This window comes from Rhincodon typus, chromosome 30, assembly GCF_021869965.1.
Source record: "Rhincodon typus isolate 14 chromosome 30, sRhiTyp1.1, whole genome shotgun sequence".
Taxonomy (NCBI): domain Eukaryota; kingdom Metazoa; phylum Chordata; class Chondrichthyes; order Orectolobiformes; family Rhincodontidae; genus Rhincodon; species Rhincodon typus.
The window spans coordinates 26,414,656-26,435,779 of NC_063361.1; positions in this window are offsets into that span (position 1 = coordinate 26,414,656).

The window sequence follows — 21,124 nt, forward strand, 5'->3', positions numbered from 1 at the left end:
CACTCATACAGCAAGTGGGGAGTTTTCCATCACACTCCTGACCTGTGTCTTGCAGATGGTAGACAGGCTTTGGAGAGTCAGGAGGTGAAATCCCAGTCTCCGACCTACTCTTACAGCCACAATATGTGGCTAATCCAGTTAAGTTTCTGGTCAATGATAACCCTCAGGAAGTTGAAGGCAATGGATTCAGAAATGAGAATGCTGTTGAATGTCAAGGGAAGACTGTTAAATCCTATCCTGTTGGAGATAGTTATTGTCCCCACTTCTGACACAATATATGTGTGTTTGTTTAATTTCCTTTGACTATTTCAACTAATTCAGAACTTACTGTATTTTCTTGCAGGATATCACCTGAATATATAGCCTTGTTTCCCCCCTGCCTCCCCCCACAACCATAACAAGATTTTTCTCCACTCACATATTCCTGAAAGCAGTGAATTATACTGGGGTGCAATGATATCAGTGCAAACAGCTGTCTTGTACTTTGTCCAAATGACAAACAAGGATTGCCAGCTTCAGTAGACTGGCATGGGGGGTTTTCTAATTCTGCTGTCATTGGACCAAAAGACATACAGTAGAGAAAGAAGCCATTCAACCCATTATGCCTGTGTTCGCTCTTTGAAAGGGCAGCACAATTAGTTTAACATCATTGCACTTGCCTCACAGCCAAATTTTGTAAATTTGTAACTTTATCAGTTAATAGCATATGTAGAGTGGGCTGATCTTGCTCAACTGCAGTTTTACTTCTCCACCCTAAGGTAGACCATATCACCTTTAATAAGCTGCTCCATCAAGGAATTCAGCTGAGATCTGACAAAGCGTACGGCTAAAGGACCTGAGTTTGAATAGCATTTGCACTTGGGTTCAACTTCAGGAGGATCACTTTCTGAATATTTACTGACAGTGGGAATCTTACTTCAGTTTTTGTTCATTCATGGGATATGGGGGCCATTGGCTGTACCAGCAATTATTGCCCATGCTTAGCTGCCTTTGAAAAAGTGGTGATGAGCTGCTGTCTTGAGCCACTACAGTCCATCTGGTGGAGGTGGACCTAATAGTGTAATTAAGGTGGGATTTCTAACATTTTTGATCCAGAGACGCTGAAGGAACGATGACATATTTCCAAGTCACAATGGTGAATGACCCTGAGAAAGACCTGCAGAGATATCCCGGAGGTGAGCTAACTGACTCCCAACAACCTCAACCATCTTCCTTTGTGCCAGGTATTGCACCGATCAATGGAGCATTTCCCTCCTGATTCCCATTGATTCCAGTTTTGCTCGGATTCCGTGATGCCGCACTGATCAAATATAGCCTTGATGTCAAGGGCAGATTCTCTCACCTCGTTTTCCCACTGTGTACATTAAAAAAACCTTTGATTCTTGGTGTTGTCAGTCCAATTTTCCAATATTCAAATTCAGTCTGTTTGGATGTTGTCCTCAGCGGCTACTAAATAAACAGTTATTTGAATAAAATCAGCTTATGAGTGAAAAGCTGCTCTATTAAATATAACTTGACCTAAACACCTAAAACTGGTATGAAAAGCTGTTATTTTTAACAGTTTGTTTCCAATCATGAGCTCAACCTTTTAGAAGCAAGCCAGGCTGTCTCAGCTGATGTCTCTGGTGTTATTATAATAACAGCTGTTAACTACAACTATTGGGGATTCTGATAGATGATGTCCTCATCTTTGTGTACAGTGATCACCTTGATATCTAGTTTATTTGATGAAATTAGGACAATTTTTGAATAAAGTGAATGTAATGGAGCAGCTTGCAATCTAAACCTGAGGCCAATGAGAATCATGGCCAAAAACAGCAAGATGTTGTGTTTCTTTTTTTATCTGAACTGTCCATCGCTCCCTAAGATCATTGTTCTGTTATTGCAAAATGATAGTCTTATTTTCAAAAACTAGTCATTTTTCTTTCAACTTCTTCTGGTGTTTTACTTGTAATTATTCACTCATTCAAAAAAAAATTATGTTTGTTAAGTGTCCCTGACAATGCAGATTGTACATAATCAGTTAGTAGACAAATCAATTGTCCAGCTTTCAGCTAGTAGCTCACATGTGAAGGAAAATTTCCTTCCTTTATCTCAGGAACATAGAAGCATGAGTAAACCTTTTAATTGGCCCTTTGGGTCTATTCCACCATTCGGTAAGGTCATGGTTAATCTTATTGTGGCTTCAACACCAAATTCCTGTCCGCAACCCTGAACTCTTGATGGATTAAAAATCCATCAAATTCAACCATGAGTAAATTTAAAGACCCAGCTTCCATTACCTTCTAGAAAAGAGATTTTGACATCTTAATGAACCTTTGAGAGAAAAAATGTTCTCATCTCTCTTAAAAGGAGAACCTCTTATTCTTAAATTATGTCCCCTAGTTTTTGGCACAAAAGGAAAGACCCTTCTTGTTTCCAAAGTTCCCTCAAGCTCTTATATGTCTCAATGAGTCAGTATGTCTTAAGGGATCATCAAATGAGACCATATGGTTAGAACTTAGAAACAAGAAGGGGATGGTCACTCTGTTGGGATTGTATTAAAGACCCCCAAATAGTCAGCAGGTATTAGAGGAGCAGATGTGTAGAGAGTTTGCAGATAACTGTAGAAACAATAGAGTATTGGTTGGAGATTTTAGTTTCCCCTATATTGACTGGACCACCGAAAGTGTAAAAGGCCCAGACGAGATGGAATTTGTCAAATGTGTCGAAGAAAATTTCCTGAATCAATATGTAGGGGGCCCTACTCAGGAGGGTGCAACATTGAACTTCATCTTAGGAAACAAGGTCAGGCAAGAGACACTGATCCAGTGACCATAACTCTCTTAGTTTTAACATAGTTATGGAAAAAGATAGGACAGGTCCACAGGTTAAGGTGCTGAACTGGAGCAGGGCCAATTTTGGGGCCATTAGGCAGGATCTACCAGAGGTTGATCGGGTGAGTCTATTTGAAGGAAAAGGAATGACTGGCAAATGGGAGGCTTTTAGAAGTGTGATATCAAGAGCCCAGGGACAGTATGTCCCTGTTAGGGGTGAAGGGAAAAGCTGGCAGGTTTAGGAATCCCTGGCTGATGAGGGATATTGAGGCGCTGGTCAGGAAAAAGAAGGCATCCTTTGAGTTTAAGCTATCAGGCTCAAATGAATCCCTAGATGACTATAAAAAGTGTCGGACCACACTTAAGAGGAAAATCAGAAAAGTAAAGAGTGTATGAGATGGATCTGGCAGATAGGGTTAAAGATAATCCCAAGAGGTCCAAAGCTATATTAAGAGTAAAAGGGTGGCTAGGGAGAGAATAGGTCCCCTTAAAGATCAGCATGGCCATCTATATGTGTGGAGAAATAGGAGATTAGGGGAGATTTGTAATGAATATTTCTCCCCAGTGTTTACTGAGGGGAGAATCATGGATGCTAAGGAAATATGGGAAACAAGTGGAGATGTTTTGGACCGCGTACATATTACCAGTGAGGAGTGTTTGCAGCCTTAAAGCGCATTAAGGTGGATAAAATCCCTGGGCCCGATCAAATCCATCCTTGGACATTGTGGGAGGCTAGGGAAGACTTTGCTGAGGACCTTGCAGAGATCTTTGCTTCATCTTTAGTCACTAGTTAATTTCCAGAAGACTGGAGGGTGGCAAATGTTGTTCCGTTGTTGAAGAAAGGCAGCAAAGACAAGCCAGGGAACTACAGGCCAGTTAGCCTGACATCAGTGGTGGGCAAGTTACTGGAGAGGATACTGAGGGACAGGATCAACCAACATTTGGATAATCAAAGTCTAACTAGGGATAGTCAACATGGATTTGTGCACGGAAAGGGGCCAGTGCTGGGACCTATGTTATTTACATAATTGATCTGGAAGTGAATGTACAAGGCATGGTTTGTACGTTTGCGGATGATATAAAATTAGGAGGTATCGTTGATAGCAAGGAAGGTTATCAAAAATTACAGAGGGATCTTGATCAGATGGGGAAGTGGGCTAAGGATTAGCAAATACAATTCAATACAGATAAGTGTGAGGTGTTGCACTTCCGAAAGTCAAACCAAGGTAATACTTATATAGTAAATGGTAAGGTCCTGAGGAGTGTTGTGGAAAAGAGGGACCTAGGAGTACAAGTACATAGTTGATTGAAAACAGTGTCATAGATGGTCAGGGTGGTGAAGAAGGCATTTAACATGCTGGCCTTCATTAGTCGAGGCATTGAGTATAGGAGTTGGTAAGTTTTATTACAGTTGTATAAGTCGTTGGTGAGGCTGCACTTGGAGTATTGTGTACAGTTTTGGTCACCCTGTTTTAGGAAAGTCATAGTTAACCTGGAAAGTATGCAAGGAAGATTTATGAGGATATTGCTAGGACTAGTAGGCCTGAGTTATAGGGAGAGGTTGGCCAGGATAGAACTTTATTCTTTGGAGCATAGAATGAGGGGTGACCTTATTGAGGCGTATAAAATCATGAGGGGCATTGATAACATGAATACATATAGTCTTTTTCCCAGGGTTAAGGAATTGAAAACTAGAGGGCAAAGGTTTAAGGTGAGAGGGGAAAGATTTAAGAAGAACCTGAGGGGCAACTTCTTCACACAGAGAGTGGTGTATATATGGAATGGGCTGCCAGAGAATGTGGTTGAGGCAGATACAATAGCAACATTCAAAAAACATTTGGATAGGTACATTGATGGGAAGAGTTTAGAGGGATATGGATCAAATGCGGGCAACTGGAACTATCTCAGTGGGCACCATGGTCACCATGGACCAGTTTGAGCCAAAGGGCCTGTTTCCATTCTATATTACTGTATAACTCTATGAGATCACCTCTCTTCCTTCTAAATTCTGATGGTATAGACCTAAACTGTTTCACATTTCTTCATAAAACAAGCTCTTCTAAAGAAAGGATCACAATCTGAGCAGTTCGCTGGTATTACGCGTGTTTCCTATCCTTCACAGAAGTAAATTTCTCTACTAAAACTACAAGTTCAGTCGTTTTAGATGACTCATACTGTTACTGTGAATGATGGCATAATATCCATAACATTCTCCTGCTTCTTCTAATAAAAACGAGAAATATGCTCTCAAATAGCTATTTGGGCTGTGTCGTAAGAAAGAAAAAAATGAGAAAAGTATCAAAATAAAGTGAGGACAGATAACTATTAAAATTCAAAGACTTATGCATAAAATCCAGGCTGACACTCCAATGGAATATTGAGGGAATGTTGTACTGTCAAAGATCCCATCTTCCAGATTAGATATTAGACTGAGACACGCCTGCCCTGTCGGCATAAAGATTCCATTGTTCTACTTTGAAGAAGAGCAGATGAGTTCTTTCTCATTCCCAGGTCAATGTTAATCCCTCATCCAACATGACTAAAGCACAGGCCTAAAAACACCATCAGTCTCACATTGTTGATTGACGGATCTTGTGTACTGCATGGCTGTCATATTTCATCCATTACAACAATGATTAGATTTCAGATGTATTGAATGAGTTGTAAGATATTTTAGGACAGCCTTTGGTTGTGAAAAGTACTGTACAGATGGATTTTATTAAAAAAATATTCTCAATCGTTTCGGTCATCCTTAAATTGCCTTGGCTACTCTTCACTCTGTTTTTCACAGGTTGACACCTTTGGTATATGCTCACAAGTAAAAAGTACATTTGCTAAATATGCATCAATGATAGAGCATTCGGTTTGAAAAAGCAGAATGTGACAAACATAACATGAAAATGGACTTTTGTAAGATATCATTAGAGATTTTTTTGAAGTGTCCAGTTGATTCAACAACAATTTTAAACTGTAACAACCAATTTTCTATGGTCATCTAATAGTCTGTCCTTCTTAAAGTATAAATCAAATGCTCATGTATATTAAACCACCACAACAGCGTATAATTCTCTGTAGAAATTGGGTTCAGTGACATCCAAACAATCAGAGACTGAGCCTAAGTCAATACATACATTAATTCTTGCTGTTGTCACTAATGGTGATAGATGTGCTCCGAACTTTGTTTTTTTATTGGAGTTGTCAGAATCTTTCAATTAAACAGATGTGAATAACTATTTCAAATATGTGCATAGCTCTGGTATCCACATGCCAATTGGCACATCTTCAGGTCTGTTAATCAGTGAGTGATTTTTTTTTTGTTGATTTATTATGATCACTTGTATGTTCCAGCTTTTCTTTGGCAAAATTTGAGAATGATGCATGGACTGTCAGGAAGTGGCATTTGTCCACATTGAGATAAAGAGATAGCAACAGTATTACTTTGGCTACTTTGCATCTGGAAAATTTGCGATTTTGTATTATCTCTTGCAGAGGATATCAAAGTGTTGCCGCTACTGAGGTGATGTTGCTGCCTGAAATAGGAAGCAGTGCACTGTTGAATCTCGTGGTGGAGTGTGATGTGTTGCATATCCCACCGAGTTGCAATCCACATAGAAAGTAAATTCCAATGTGCTCTCAATTGGCTGCATACAAATGCAAATTCCACGGTATGATAAACGAATTAAACTAGTTCTACACTTGCTGTGTTATGAGAGACTGGCACTGTTTGCTGATGTGAAATATTCGATAGGTGAATAAGTGCATGACCATCATTGTTGTGAGAAGACTACTTTCCCCACCTCAACACTCATCAAGAAGTATGGGATATTGCTAATCATGAAGGTTATATGCAATACCACAGTCCACTGAACTAATACAATTTAGCAATCAGTGCAGTCATAGTAAGATTTAGCCCATCATCTGTTTTTTTGGAGAAAAATTGAAAGGCAGAAACAGTGTCAGGTTGGCTTTACCAGTAGTCAGTTTAATGGTGTATTACGGTAGGCAGTTGCTGGAAAAAATTGGTGTCCAGTACCAAATGAGATGCAACTTAAAATGCAGCAGATAGGAATATTACATTTAGTCACTGTTACCATCCTGCTCCACCACTCACAAATTAAAATTCTATTATTTTCCACTTTTACCCCAAAACCAGCTGAGGCCTGTTTTATGCCTAGATCCAGCGACTTATATTTAAATTGCCGTGGGGTAGCTGGGAAATTGAAATTAGTCTAATTAACTGAGCCCAAAATTTACAAAAAAGTAGCATCTGTAATGGTGACTGTACAAGAAACCACCAGTAATCATAAGTCACCATATTGCTGTAAAAAACCCACGTAGTTCTCTAATCACCTTAACAGAATGCCATTTGCTGTCTGGTCACATATGTGACTCCAGACCTACTACACTTGGTTGCTTCTTAACTGTCTTCCGAAATGCCTAGCAAGCCAGTCATGTGTCTTCAAGAATATGGCTCACCATCCCCGTCTTAAGGGCAGCGGGAATGGGTAACAAATGTGGGTGACACCAATGATGTCCACATCCTGTGAATGAGTGAATCAATTGATCAATTAATTTAAGACAGCTATGGGTTGCCTGGTACGTTCTTAGTGCCTGATGGTTCTTACTTTTACAATCTTGCGGAAACATTTCCTTTGATCTGAAGAGGGTACTACAGAGTTCTCGTTCTCATGAAGCTACCTTTCTTCTATTCCCATTTTTAAATCCTAATTTTAGAGACAGATTGCCAGAGTTGTTTGTACCTGGAATAGTTCAGGTGAACAGCATATTCCATTTTTTTTTGGTGTATTCCTGACTTCACATGTTTCCAGCAAAAGTTTCAGTGAATGATGAAACTTGGCTAGTCTTGGTTATTCACATACTCAAGATCCAATTTGGAGACATTTGAGACTTATCATCATCTACAATTCTGAATATAAACCTCTCATCCCCTGCCTCCGCACCGCGTAGCGACACCGACAATAAGCAGCTGAGTTAAACAGATCAGCAAAGCTTTGATGTCAGCAGGGTGGTGCATAGATTTCCTACCTGCCTGTGGAGCCCACGACTTGGGAAGTCACCATTCATATTCCAGAATATTCTTTGAAAACACACTTTGAAAGTGTGTAGGTCCAAGGGAGGTATGATCAGTTAGGAACACATTGGGGAGCAAAAGTATCAGCAAGTAACTGTCTATTCACATTGTACACTTTGATTTAGCATGAGCTCCAGAGACGTGTGTCTCTTTCAAAGTCATTCCATCATTATGTAAACTATTACTTCATCACTTACATGAATTTTCTATTTACGTAATCATGTGATGACCTTTTACTGTATATCTCCCTCCCCAAGTCATTGTAGTTTGCCACATATACATCCTCCTACACCTTGCTACTGGGAATTATTGGAAAAACACCTTGTAAATCTATACAAGGACAGATAATTACAAATTACAAATGCACATGCTTCTTGTTCAACATTTCTAAATTTTGCAATGTTAAAGGAATACGTGTGAAAAGATATGACTCAAAGTTCAGCGTACAACTAAGGCTGAATAACAATGGGAGAAAAGATAATTATTCAGAAGTGGTTTGGGTCAAGCAAAAATTAGGTTGTTGAAGGCTGTCAACTATTAAAACAGAAGATGACTAATGAAAATATGAAACTCTAGTCCTGAGGTGGAATGTAGGATTAATGCTGCTGCAATGAGTCTTGATTCTATTACAATACAATTCAGATAGGAGAGGAAATTAATAAGATGCCACATCTGAAGCTTAAAGGAACCAAAAAAATTTTGAAGAACCATGTGTTATTAATATTCAAAACCTACAGGTTGCAATCAAAAGAGAATGTGAGCAAGTTGTCAGAAGACAGTAGAGAGATGAGTTTGGGCCTTCAGCTCGAAGGCCTTTTCAGCCCATGTTTAATGCAATTCTCCATCTTGGTAAAGACATTGAAGCTAGCAAGAGGAATGTTGTTGAGAGGCTGCGTGCCAATTTGAAGGCTTGGCTGAAAGCATATACTGTGGATGCCAGAAATCTGAAAGAAACACAGACAACGCTGGAGAAACTCAGCAGGTCTGGCAGCATCTGTGGAGAGAGAAACAGAATTAATGATAAGGGGAGGCAATGGCCTAGTGGTATTATCGCTGGACTGTTAATCCAGAGATCCAGATAATGTTCCGGGGACCCAGGTTCAAATCCCGCCACGGCAGATGGTGGAATTTGAATTCAATAAATATCTGAAATTAACTGTCTAATGGTGACTGTGACTCCATTGTCAATTGTCAGGGGGAAAAACCCATCTGGTTCACTGATGTCCTTTAGGGAACTGCCATCCTTACCTGGTCTGGCCTGCATGTGACTCCAGACCCGTAGCAATGTGGTTGACTCTTAACTGCCCTCTGGGCAATAAATGCTGCCTAGCCAGCGATGCCCTCATCCCATGAATGAATAAAGGGGGAAAAAAAAAGTCATACCAGTCTTGAGCCATTAACTCAGAACGCTAGGACTTCAACTATATAGCCTCTCCTAACTTTGACCAACTGTTTAGATGTAAATGTGACATTGATGCCAAATTTACTTCCTCCATAAAGGGATACTCACCAATTCATAATCATTGGTCCTGGAAGAGGACCTTTGAGACAGTTTGGAAGAATATGAATGATGGTTTGACAAGACTTTGCTAACATTCAATCATCGTTTATTCTGGACATATCTGTGGGGACATCACCTAAAAAGGGTAAATGCCCTACCTTATAGGAGTCACCAGGAGAAAAGGTAGTAATCGGTTTCCCTTTGGTCTGATGAAGGAAGGGATGTTGGAGATGAGGCCAAGCAAAGCACCATCAGCTGCTCTGGTGAAAGGGAGAGTGGAGGGCAGGGTAGCTTTGTTCTATGTTCAAGTATAGGCCATACCACTTCTCTGGGCTTTGTCTACCAAGACCTCCTGTAGTGAATCTGAGAAGCTGAGTATCCAGTCCACTAGTAATACACTGCAGGCTATAGCATTGGTGAAAGTGAATGTGAAACATGTGCTCCATGAAAATTGTATCTAATCAACACTTCTGTGATAAACTTGCAGGTTTCTGGTCAGTGCTTCCAGGCAAGTTAAAATTATGATAACCCAAAATTAATTCTGTGTGAAGTGCAGACTTGAAACGAATTACTCTTCCTCCCATTACCTTCAGTCATCGCCCTTTGGCAAAAACAACCCTCAGTGAGTTTGGAAAAGGTTCCTGTATTTACTAACAGGGGCCCAGCAGTCAAGAACCTCTTTAGATATAAGTAACTGTGCTGTTCTTAGTTAAATACAAATGGATATAATGAAAATGTAACAGCTATTAGCAGGAAAGTTCAATGCCATTGAATAGATTTTAAATGACTTTTAGTAGGATCTTAATGAGGAATAAAGTTAGTTCCAAAAAAGTACTTAAATTTTATATGTAAAGGCAAAGTCTTAGTATAATGGAAAACAGCTGCTCATTGCCATTTTTAGCAGGTTCCTTAAAGCCAGAGTATTACCTTAGTGAAGAGTGTGTTCTGAGATATAATTCACAACTCGATATTATTAATTCCAGTAATAAATGTGGGCCTTTTTCAAACAGACAGAGCATTTCTGGTATCCTTGACATATTACTCTGCATTCTTTTGCTCAAAACAAACTTCTTACAATTTTAAAACAGTTGCCATTTCTTTTTAAAACAGTGAGATTTCGTTTTAAGTAAAACCAGTGCAGGTTTTGTGGGATATATGTACAAGACAAGGCCATTTCTCCAGATAATTTTGAAACTTCACCACACATTGATGTGTATAAATCCAGCACAGTGGGGCTGGCCTGATGAAAATACTGATCAGTTTATCATTACGGAAGGAGAAACCCATTTGAGTTTTGCTTTCCAGGTGACCAGTTTATTTCTGCCGACTGGAAGTGATTCAGAACGTTGCAATTTTATTTTTGCAATGAAGTGGTATACCTGAAGAATTGACACAGCCAAAAAGCCGATTGCTCTTTGATAAAAAGTGAAGATGAGTGACGCATGAGAAACAATATCTTTATTACAGCAATTGTTTCTAAACAATGATTTGTGCAGAAATACCTTTGTTGTAGTTCAGAAATCTAAAGCGGCAGGATATTAAAGTAGGGTTACTACATTAATGGCCATCTACTCACTATGTTCACAACCATTTTGAAGCAATAAATTCAAGACAAGCTTCAAGATTATGGCAGCTGTGGAATTTGTAACAAAACCTAAACAGTCATTGCAGAACCCTCATTTCATGTTGACAGGTATCCCCATTTTGATCTCAGATGCATGGTAACAACAGCTTGTGTGATGTTATCAAGGAAAATATTACCGTTAATATACTTGTTGCCGGTTACATTTGAATTGACTTGTCATCTCCAGTTTACATTGAGGTCAAAACATAGAAAATGCACCAACTAATGGATGGATGAATTATTCATAAAAGTGAGATGTCGCTTCTAAATCTTCATTCTGATTTACTTGTAAAGCCTGATAAATTGGAGATATAATGCACAAATGGCAGGTTCAACAGATTGGCAGCACTCTCATAACCGGCTCACAAGATCATGACCTCAAACCCCACCCAATACTTAAGTGTGGGGCCGAATTTCTGTGGAGTCGGGAAGAGAAAAGGATGGTGGAGGGAAATCAGAGCTCATCAGGGCCATTTGAAAGTAGCGCATGGCGCTTGAAGTTTGCTCAGACAGATTCCATTTTAGTTGGTGTATTGGCTTCGATGAGTCACAAATCTGTAGAGTAGCCCAAAATGCTCTTTCAAACACAGATAAGGTCTGTTTATTGTCATGTTAGAGACTTTTAGGCGACTCTTGGATAGGCACATGGAGGATAGTAAAATGTAGGGTATGCAGGGTAGATTGATCTTAGTAGGATAATAGGTCGGCACAACATTGTGAGCCAAAGGGCCTGTACTGTGCTGTACTGTTCTATGGTCTGTGTTCTATGATCTGAGGGTTTTTAATTCCCTCATTTAAGTTATATTTGAAAAAGGCCACTTCTGTCAATAATTGTTAGACTGCTTTGATTGTCAGGCCATGTGGTGTAGCATCTGTTCAAGCAGTTTCAAAGGAACTTTGTGGACATGTTGCTAAAGCTCTTCATTGTGAATGATTGGCTGTGCTTCAAAAGCTTTAATTTTCTCAGTAGAGTATGATTCTGAGATCACTGCCCAATGTACGGTGTAAAGAGACTATTAAATAATTAGAGATGCAACAGAAGTTTCTCCTTAAAAAAGATCACCCACTTCAACTTTGAAATTTCTCATGTTTTCATGACTTGGAGGGTTTTTTTCCCACTGACAAGTCTAAATGGTGAGAACAGTGTATTTTAGTTTATCTCTACATGATTTCTGAGTCTATCCAAGGTGGACACTGGGTGAGTGCCTACTGGAGTTAGCATGGAGGGTTTCATGGTGTATGGTGGATATCAGTTGGCGTTGAGTTGGCATGGTTTGGCACACTAGTTCAGCTGTAAGACATAATGCTAATTGGAGTTAACATGGAAGTTTTCATGGTATATGGTAGACATCGGTTGGCATGGGTTGGCACACTGGTTCTTGGTTCAGCTATAAGATACAAAAGGCAGAAGGTGAGGTGATGCATTTTGGAAGGTCAAGTACAAGTGGAAATTATGCAGTGAATGGCAGAACCCCTCAGAATATTGATATGCAGAGAGATATGGGTGTGCAGGTCCACATTCACTGAAGGTGGCAGCGCAGGTAGATAGGGCAGTTAAAAAGGCCTATGGCATGTTTGCCTTCATTGGAAGGGGCACTGAGTATAGGATAGACAAGTTATGCTGCAACTTTATAGAACCTTAGTTAGGCCACATTCGGAATATTGCATACAGTTCTGATCACCAAACTATCAGAAGGATGTGGATGCTTTGGAGAGTGTACAGAAAAGATTTACCAGAATATTGCCTGGTATGGGGGATTTTAACCATGAAGAAAGGTTGGATAGAGTGTGTTTGTTTTCACTGGAATACAGGAGGTTAAGAAGCGACCTGATAGAAGTTTGTAAGATTGTGAATGGCATGGATAAAGTTGAAAGTATGAGGCACTTTCCCAGGGTGGAGGGGTCAATTACTCAGGGACACAGGTTCAAGGTGCGGGGGACAGAGGGAAATTTAAAAGAGATGTGTGAGGCAGGTTTTTCACACAAAGGATGGTGAGTGCCTGGAACACACTGCCAGAGGAGGTGGTGAAAGCAGACACATTAGCTGCATTCAAGAAACACCTGGACGAATACATGAATAGAAAGGGAATAAAGGGATACAGATCCTGTAAGTGAAGACGGTTAGAGTATGGAAGGGCAAAATGTGTCAGCGCAGGCTTGGAGGGCTGATTTGTTCTTTGTGTTGCAGCTAATGGTTAGAGGGAGTACTCCATACAGTACACTGAACTGTCTGATAAATGTCAGCCTTTCAGTGACCCAAGGGAATGTGGAAGCAGCGTGGAGGGCATGCATGGTTAGTGGCATGAGATGATGGCCATTAAGGGGACCAAATGGAGGAAGCGGTTGCATTTTACAGAGAGGGTGTGAGAGCAGAAGTCTTGGTGGGAAGTGAGTGCAGTAGCAGAAAAAGAGTGTGTGTGAGGTAGCAGACAGTAAAAAACAGAGAACACTTACCTTAGCAGCATGGAGAATGTCATTGACGTTCTTTCAACACTGTTACTTGGTCCTCCTAACCCTGGATGTGGCAATGATTGGAGTGCTGATTTCTGACCAGGCAGGCATCATACAGTGGCATGGCATCCTCTGCCTGTCCTCCAGGAAGTGGGCTGCCGTCCTGTGCACCACTCCATCAATTAGGACCCTTGGCTCTGTGCCAATTTGTGCTCATCAGCCGTCTCAATCCCCTCTCCGGTCACATGCAGGGCAGGGCCCAGCATTCCTCCAGGTGCACCATGGGCTTTTTGAAGATGCCGCGGCCAAAAAGGGAGTTACTGGTCTTATGGCGGGTTTCTGGTGAGTTCCTCAGGGAATGGCGCACAGTAAGATGGAATGGTGATATGCCATAATACAATGGCAACTAAAGTGGTGAGTTTTGTAAGAAACTGTGAGAAAACTTACCCGGCCTTGCAACGAGTGTCACTCCATAAAACACAACGTGACTTGCATTTCACCAAAAAACATAAAAGTCCACAGCTAAGTTCATTTGGGTCTGGGAAAAAGGTATTGACAAGGGAAGGGATCTGATTATAAATTAAACTTGTTGGATCAACCGAAGGGCGTAGGTAGATAAAGAAGGAGAGCCAGCTTAACAATTTGGGGGTATTCCGTCTGGAACCATAACAAATTGGGGAACCTTGCCCAGAGTCCGACTCTAGCAAATGTCAGTGCTACCCTATCTCTGTCATTTCCTCCCCACCACAATGCCCTGACTAGTTAACCAATCCTCTTCCAAATAATGTGTTTAATGGCTGCCACAGCCAAAGATGAAACAAAGTTACAACAGAGATACGGGTTGCATAATTACAGAGTGTCAACCAGTACATTATGGGCAATTTCATTTCTCCAAACAAACAACAGTCTTGTCTGGGATCCATTAATGGACAAGTTACCTTTAAACAAGATTTCAGATGTGAAAAATTATTAAATATAAACTTCTTATTCCAAAACAGGTCAATTATTTTTCATAATTCAGGGAGGAATTACGAAATGCCAGTCACCTGACAACAGATCATCACACCATCCTGATTTGGAACCCTATCGCTGTTCCTTCACTGCTGCGGAATCAAAATTCCAGACCTTGCTTCCAAACAGTATTGTTGGTGTACTGATACCACGTGGACAGTGATTATTCAAAAAGGTACCTCCCCACTACCTTCTCAAGGACAGTTAGGGATTGGCAATTAATGCTGGCCGAACAGTGATTCCTACCTCCCATGAAAGAATAAACAAGAAAAGCTACAAACGGTTTTTCTCAGCATTAAAAATGGGTGCAAAATTTCTTAATTGATGGTACTTAGTGATCCAGAAGGGTTTGACTTTATTGATTTTACTTGAAGGTCACTGTGAAAGTCATTGCTTTATTTTTGGTTCCATGTTTTTAAGCGCATCTACTTAGAGAAATGTTGTCATTTCTTTGGTGGCTTCAGGATTGAATTTCATGGGAATTTAAACTGTTCCAAGTGACTGATGGAACATAGCGTAGAGATTATTAAGGGCCCCACAGTGCCTTCATTCAACTGTATCTGGAAATTCTATTTTAAGGTGGCGTGGCAAAGTTGTGACAATGAGCCAGACTTTACAATTATGTAAAAGGAAACAGGGAGGGCTTCTTAATAATGTCTACAAATGATTGATCATAATGACACAAGTCAAGCATCATGTATTTAAATCCAAAAACTCAGTGCAGATTTACAATACTGTTGCTTTCTACTGACATACAGTTTCCTAGAATATTAGATCATGTGTTCTTTGAACTCCTGTTGTCATGAATTTTGATGTAAAATCTACTTATAACTTCAGTGCCCTCGATCCTCTGTATTAGATTATCCAGATTGTTTTCAGTATTTTCATGGTTGCTGCTGTTGCACAATCTTTAATATATACTGCGCAACAAACAAATTTAAACAAAGAAAGGTGTGTGTGTAGGAAACATATTTGATTTATCTAATACATATCTTACATACCCTACCTCTTTAGACAGACATGGCAAAAATATTTTCTCTTTTTCGTTGAAATTTCCATTAAGCTCCCCTTATTTGAGGAAAGATATTATTTCATTGCAGGCAATTCAGAGAATATTCACCAGGCTGATGCCCTGTTTGAAGGGATTGTTTTATGAGCAAAGTTAAACAGGTTGGGATTCAACTCATTGAAATTTAGAAGAATGAGAGGTGACCTGATTGAGACATATAGAATTCTTAAGGAGTGTGACAGGTTAAATGCTGATGTTTCCCTTTTGGGAAAGTCTAGAAGCAGAGGGCATAGTCTCAGAAAAAAGGGACGCCAATTTAAGACAGAGGTGAAGAGGGATTTCCTCTATCAGAGAGTTATAAGTCTTCGGAACTCCTTGCCACAGAGAGCTGTGGGAGCAGAGTCCCTGTGTATATTTAAGGCCAAGATGGGGAATCAACGATTTTGGGGAAAGGGCAGGAAAGTGGGTGTGAAGAATGTTGGATCAGCCATGATTCTATTGAATGACAGAGCAGGCTTGAGGAGACAAAGTACCTACTCCTGTTCCTAATTTTTATGGTCTGCTTGAGATTTTATGACAAAATCAATGATCACAGGAACCATCAATGGATCTGTAACTTTTAATCATAAGACAATTATCTTTGTGCAGCCTTTTTGTTTCAAAAATAGTATTTGTAAATGTTGTTTTCAGGTCTGATTTAATAATATGTTGTGTACAATTTCTACAGGGGCACTTCAAATAAGCTAATAGACTCTACGGAGCATGAGGTAAAAAAAAGTGTTGGAGAAACCCAGCAGATCTGGGAGCATCTGTGGAGAGAGGAACAGAGTGAATGTTTTGAGTCTAGTTCTCAGAACCTAGGTCGGTAGCATCTGCACTAACGTAACTCATTTTCTGATCTTTGGCCAGAGGAGGTAGACATTGCTTTTATTTTCAGGGAACCTGAACTGTTTCACGACAGGACCCGTTTGATCCAAGAGCACAGCATCTTTCACAGGAGGATAGAGATGAATATTTGAAATGGAGCAAAATGTGGACCTAAATGAATTGTTCTGCTCAAAAAGGAAACCTGCACAGATAGAACGGGTTTGTAATTCTGTGCAAAGGGGGGGTTGAATTTTGAATGGGTTAAAGACTCACCCAGTGATCAAGTAGTGACTTTGCAAGTGTTGAGCTAAAGTGTTGCAGTGGGCACCAAAATCATGTAGTCATTCTGGAAAATTCCCACTGTATGTTTGGGAATTAGCAGCAGTAGGTGCATGGGGAGCCGTCATTTTTAAGATGACTTCATTGGGGCTGCGCTTCTGAACGTGGACTTGGAGTCAGGGGAAGAGTTTCCCTGCTTTTGATTCTTTGATCAGTACAAAGACACGTTGCTCCTGACAATGTTTGTCAAGTGGTCTCCCCTCATATCGTTGCCGGAGAGGAAATTTGATCAGGATGCCTCCCCCAGACCTTCAGAAATATGGATTTATGTATATTTCTGTTTGTCCCCCCAGCCCCTACTACTGCCTCCACAGATTTTCCCGGCAATGATTCCTAACTGCCACGAGATGAAGCAATATAACTGATAACTGAGTCAGAAAGGTTTTGAAATTCTGTCAGTGCTGAGAATCCATTGATTGTCCTGCACTGCAACTCTGTGAGCTATAAAATCAAGCACCTCTTCATCTTTTGATATAACAAGGTGTAGAGCTAGATGAACACAGCAGGCCAAGCAGCATCAGAGGAGCAGGAAAGCTAACGTTTCGGACCTAGACCCTTCTTCAGAAAATTTCAGAAAATTCAGAAAATCTATGCCCGAAACGTCAGCTTTCCTGCTTCTCTGATGCTGCTTGGTCTGCTGTGTTCATCCAGCTCCACACCTTGTTATCTCAGATTCTCCAGCATCTGCAGTTCCTACTACCTCTTCATCTTTTGTTTTCTTGTTAACTTACAGTTGCTATCCTCGATTTATGAATGTGCAGAGCGAAAAAGTCTCCAGGAGTACCTCAAAGCTGTTCCAATGCAAAAAAAAGTAAAGAAACACATTTTAAAGGGTTGGCGTTATCCACTTTAATTTAAACTGGGCTGGGTTTGACACTTGGCTTCCGTCTTATGCAGGTTTGCTGTCAGGATTAATATATTTTTGTGCCTGAAAGTTGGTGTTATTTCCACTAATGTTAGATTCTACCAAAGTACAAACTGTAAATCCATCAACCAATACAACTGCGAGTCATTATTATATACAATTTCCCCTCAATAAAGCATGCTTACAACTGTCCATAGTCACTTACCGCTGTAATTGCCAGGGAGATTTACAATGACATTTGTCAGTCTCAGCTATTCTTAGTGACAGAGCTTTATAAATCTATTGACACGCACTCATCTCTCAGTCAAATAATAGTTAAAATCAAACAGCGCACAGCAGCTAAACCGTAAACAAGGTCCCAAGATGAGAAGGCAACACCATTTATCAGAATCAGCTGCCATCCATATGAATTATCTGTCTTTAGAGGATGGATAAGACTCTGGGCACCTTACGTTCAGCAAACCATTACTGATGTTCAGAAAACATTTTATATGGATTTGAAACTGAGAGCTGCTGTTTATACAGTCCAGTCGTGATGGCAAAGTTAGTGCAAAGCCTCTTCTGTTCTACAGTCTCTCGAGTTTTCTCATCTGATTAAGACCAGTCAGTACACAATGTCTACAAATGTCCAGGTGACAGCTAGAGTGACCAAAAAGGTATACTGTAGAGATGAGTATGTATTCCCAAACCCATCAAATAAAAAAAAGCAAATAGTGTCTTTTTTAATATAAACAGAAAATGCTGGAGCAATGCATCAGGTCAGGCAGAATCTGTAGAGGGACGAACAAGCAGATGTTTCAGTGTGCTTGGTACTATTCTGATGAAAGATTATCCACAGATGCTGCCCAACCTGATGAATATTTCCAGCATTTTCTGTTTTACTACCGATTTCCAGAACCCACAAGATATTTTACTTTGCTTGTATTTGCATTTCATGACTGGTTTGCCAAAGATATTTTAACTGATTTTGATGAAGTGTTGGTGGAAAGGTGGAATGTGCAGGGGAGTGGATAAGCTCACATCACTGCCTTAGGGTGAATTCGGGTCATTTTAACCTCCTGGTCTTGCTTGGCGTTGTTCCAGAATGGATGTCCACCTAAAACCTGGATGGCAGAAAGCCACTACCAGGTACCAGAGGGCATAGTCTCCAGCATTAATGCTAAATTGTGGAAAGGCTTGGGACACAATTGGTATCAGGAGAGTGGCACCTCAGAACGGAGGTGAGGACCCAAAAAGAATCCACTTATCGAAAGCTTCTCTTGGGATGTTCTGCAATGTATAGGACTTGCGTAACCCATATAATGGTGTGTGCCACAAGCTAAACTGAAAGTATTTACAGCAGAGGCATAGGTATTACGTGATTATAGCAAGCCAGACAATACACTGTGTACCAATGGATTTCTCTCAACACCGCTGGGGGTTAAAATAATGTTGGGTCTGAACAACATTGGGATGTTGAGATTTGGAAATTTGAGACCCTCAGCTTACTGCAATGAGCATCTCATGCACTTCCCCAACTTGAAAGTCAATTTGCACCGAGGGTGAGCATAGACTGGAAGCAGAGAGGTTGGTGTTCCTCCTCTCCTCCACATTCCCCATTCTCATTGTGCAAAAAGGGTTAAAATCTTTTCCTGTTGGCAAATATAGGAAAACTTATAGCTCTCCTTCACACAGTGATTTTATAAAAAAAGTGTCCAAGCAACTGATTTATCTTATACAAATATATGCAACTATTTATAATCCATTTATAATCCCTTCATTTTTTCTGTCTTATCCTTTACCTAGAAACGTGAATTTATTCACTGACCAGCAATAGCTATGACTGTGAAACTCATTTTAATTTCTGAGTGCATTCAAACCCTTAGAGGTAAATTATAATTAAACGCACTAAGCAGTTTGCACTGCTATTGAGAGCTAATTTGAAATGTTGAAAACTTGCTTCAGATGTCTTGATCAACAATCCCAAGTGATATTACATCCTATGCTGAAGCAAGGCAGACCACCTCAGGGAAACTGTGTACGCAAAATTTGTAGGCTGTTGACTTATGCCAATCTGTTGATGTTTGAAGCCTTTATCACGTCTGTCATTTCAATTAAGTAATTGTTTTTTCTCTGAAATTGTAGCAGTAGGTTTGTGTCACACAAAGAAGCACTCATCATATTATTTACAATCGTAGAAATGCAAACATAGTGAGGCACCACCCAAATGAAACATAATGTTGGAAGATTTGGTTTGTTTTAAGTACAACAACTCAGCTGTAAACCTCCAAACTGGAGAACTGTCACAGCCTAGACCATGAGTAAAATATGCAACGTGTTAAAGTCGGACATAGTTAGGGACAACCAACATATATCTAGAACAATGTCAAATGTCCACTCTACATGCTCTTTAATGTCTTCATGTGACACTATTCTGCTCTCCTGGAGAATCAAGAGGATCACTGAGGCACAGTGTCAAGTTGTATTTGTGTGTGCTGGTGTTGAACCAGGAGCTGGAGTTCTGCAGAGTTTCTAAGCTTGTGGTAACAGGCTTCAGGGCTGCAGAGTTCATAAGGCTCAAGTGTCTTCTGTTCCAATAATATGGTTGGCAGGGAGTTCACAGCGGGAACTGTACATTTGGGAGATTAGTTGAGTATGCAAGCTAGGCAGAGAACCAACCTCATTAATCAAAAGTAGAGTGTTTTTGGGAAACATCAGAATAAAATCTATCTGATAGGGCTGCCTTCCTTCTCTGCATCATGGGTCCTGAGTGTCCCATTGAAATATCAACCCATTGAAATTTCTTCCAGAAAGTCTTCAGGACCCAAATGCTTCTTCTATGTTCATCCTACCACTATCTCTTCCTCTGCTGACCCCTCACTTATCTCAATATTTGTTTCTGACTACTCTATTTCTCCACCTTGAATATTCTTGAATGAGCTGTTACTGGTGGCTCCAGTTACTGGAGGAACTAACATCCAGAACAATCAGCAACATCAAATTCATTGTCACTCTTTCTTGTCTTGTGAGTTATTGCAGACATGACAAAATTAACATACAATGAAACCAACACAGAGCAACTTAGCAGTTCTGGCAACATCTGTAGAAAGCAAAACACAGTTAATGTTTCAAGCCCAGAGTGATTTCAGCAGAACATACAATGGCAAGAGCATAGTCTTATAACTTCTTGTCTTTCTCATTACACCTAAAGTTTTGAGTGTGAATGAATGATTGATGTTTTTTATTGTTACATGTATTTGGGAAAATACAGTGAAAAGTGCTTTGTTGCCACAATCCTGCACCATCATACTCATATTGCCCTCTCTCCCCACCTCCTGCTGAGCATGCTCACATTGCCCCAGCTCCCCACCTCCTGCTGAGCATGCTCACATTGCCCCATCTCCCCACCTCCTGCTGAGCATGCTCACATTGTCCCATCTCCCCACCTCTTGCTGAGCATGCTCACATTGCTCCAGCTCCCCACCTCCTGCTGAGCATGCTCACATTGCCCCATCTCCGCACCTCCTGCTGAGCATGCTCACATTGCCCCTTCTCCCCCACCTTCCTGCT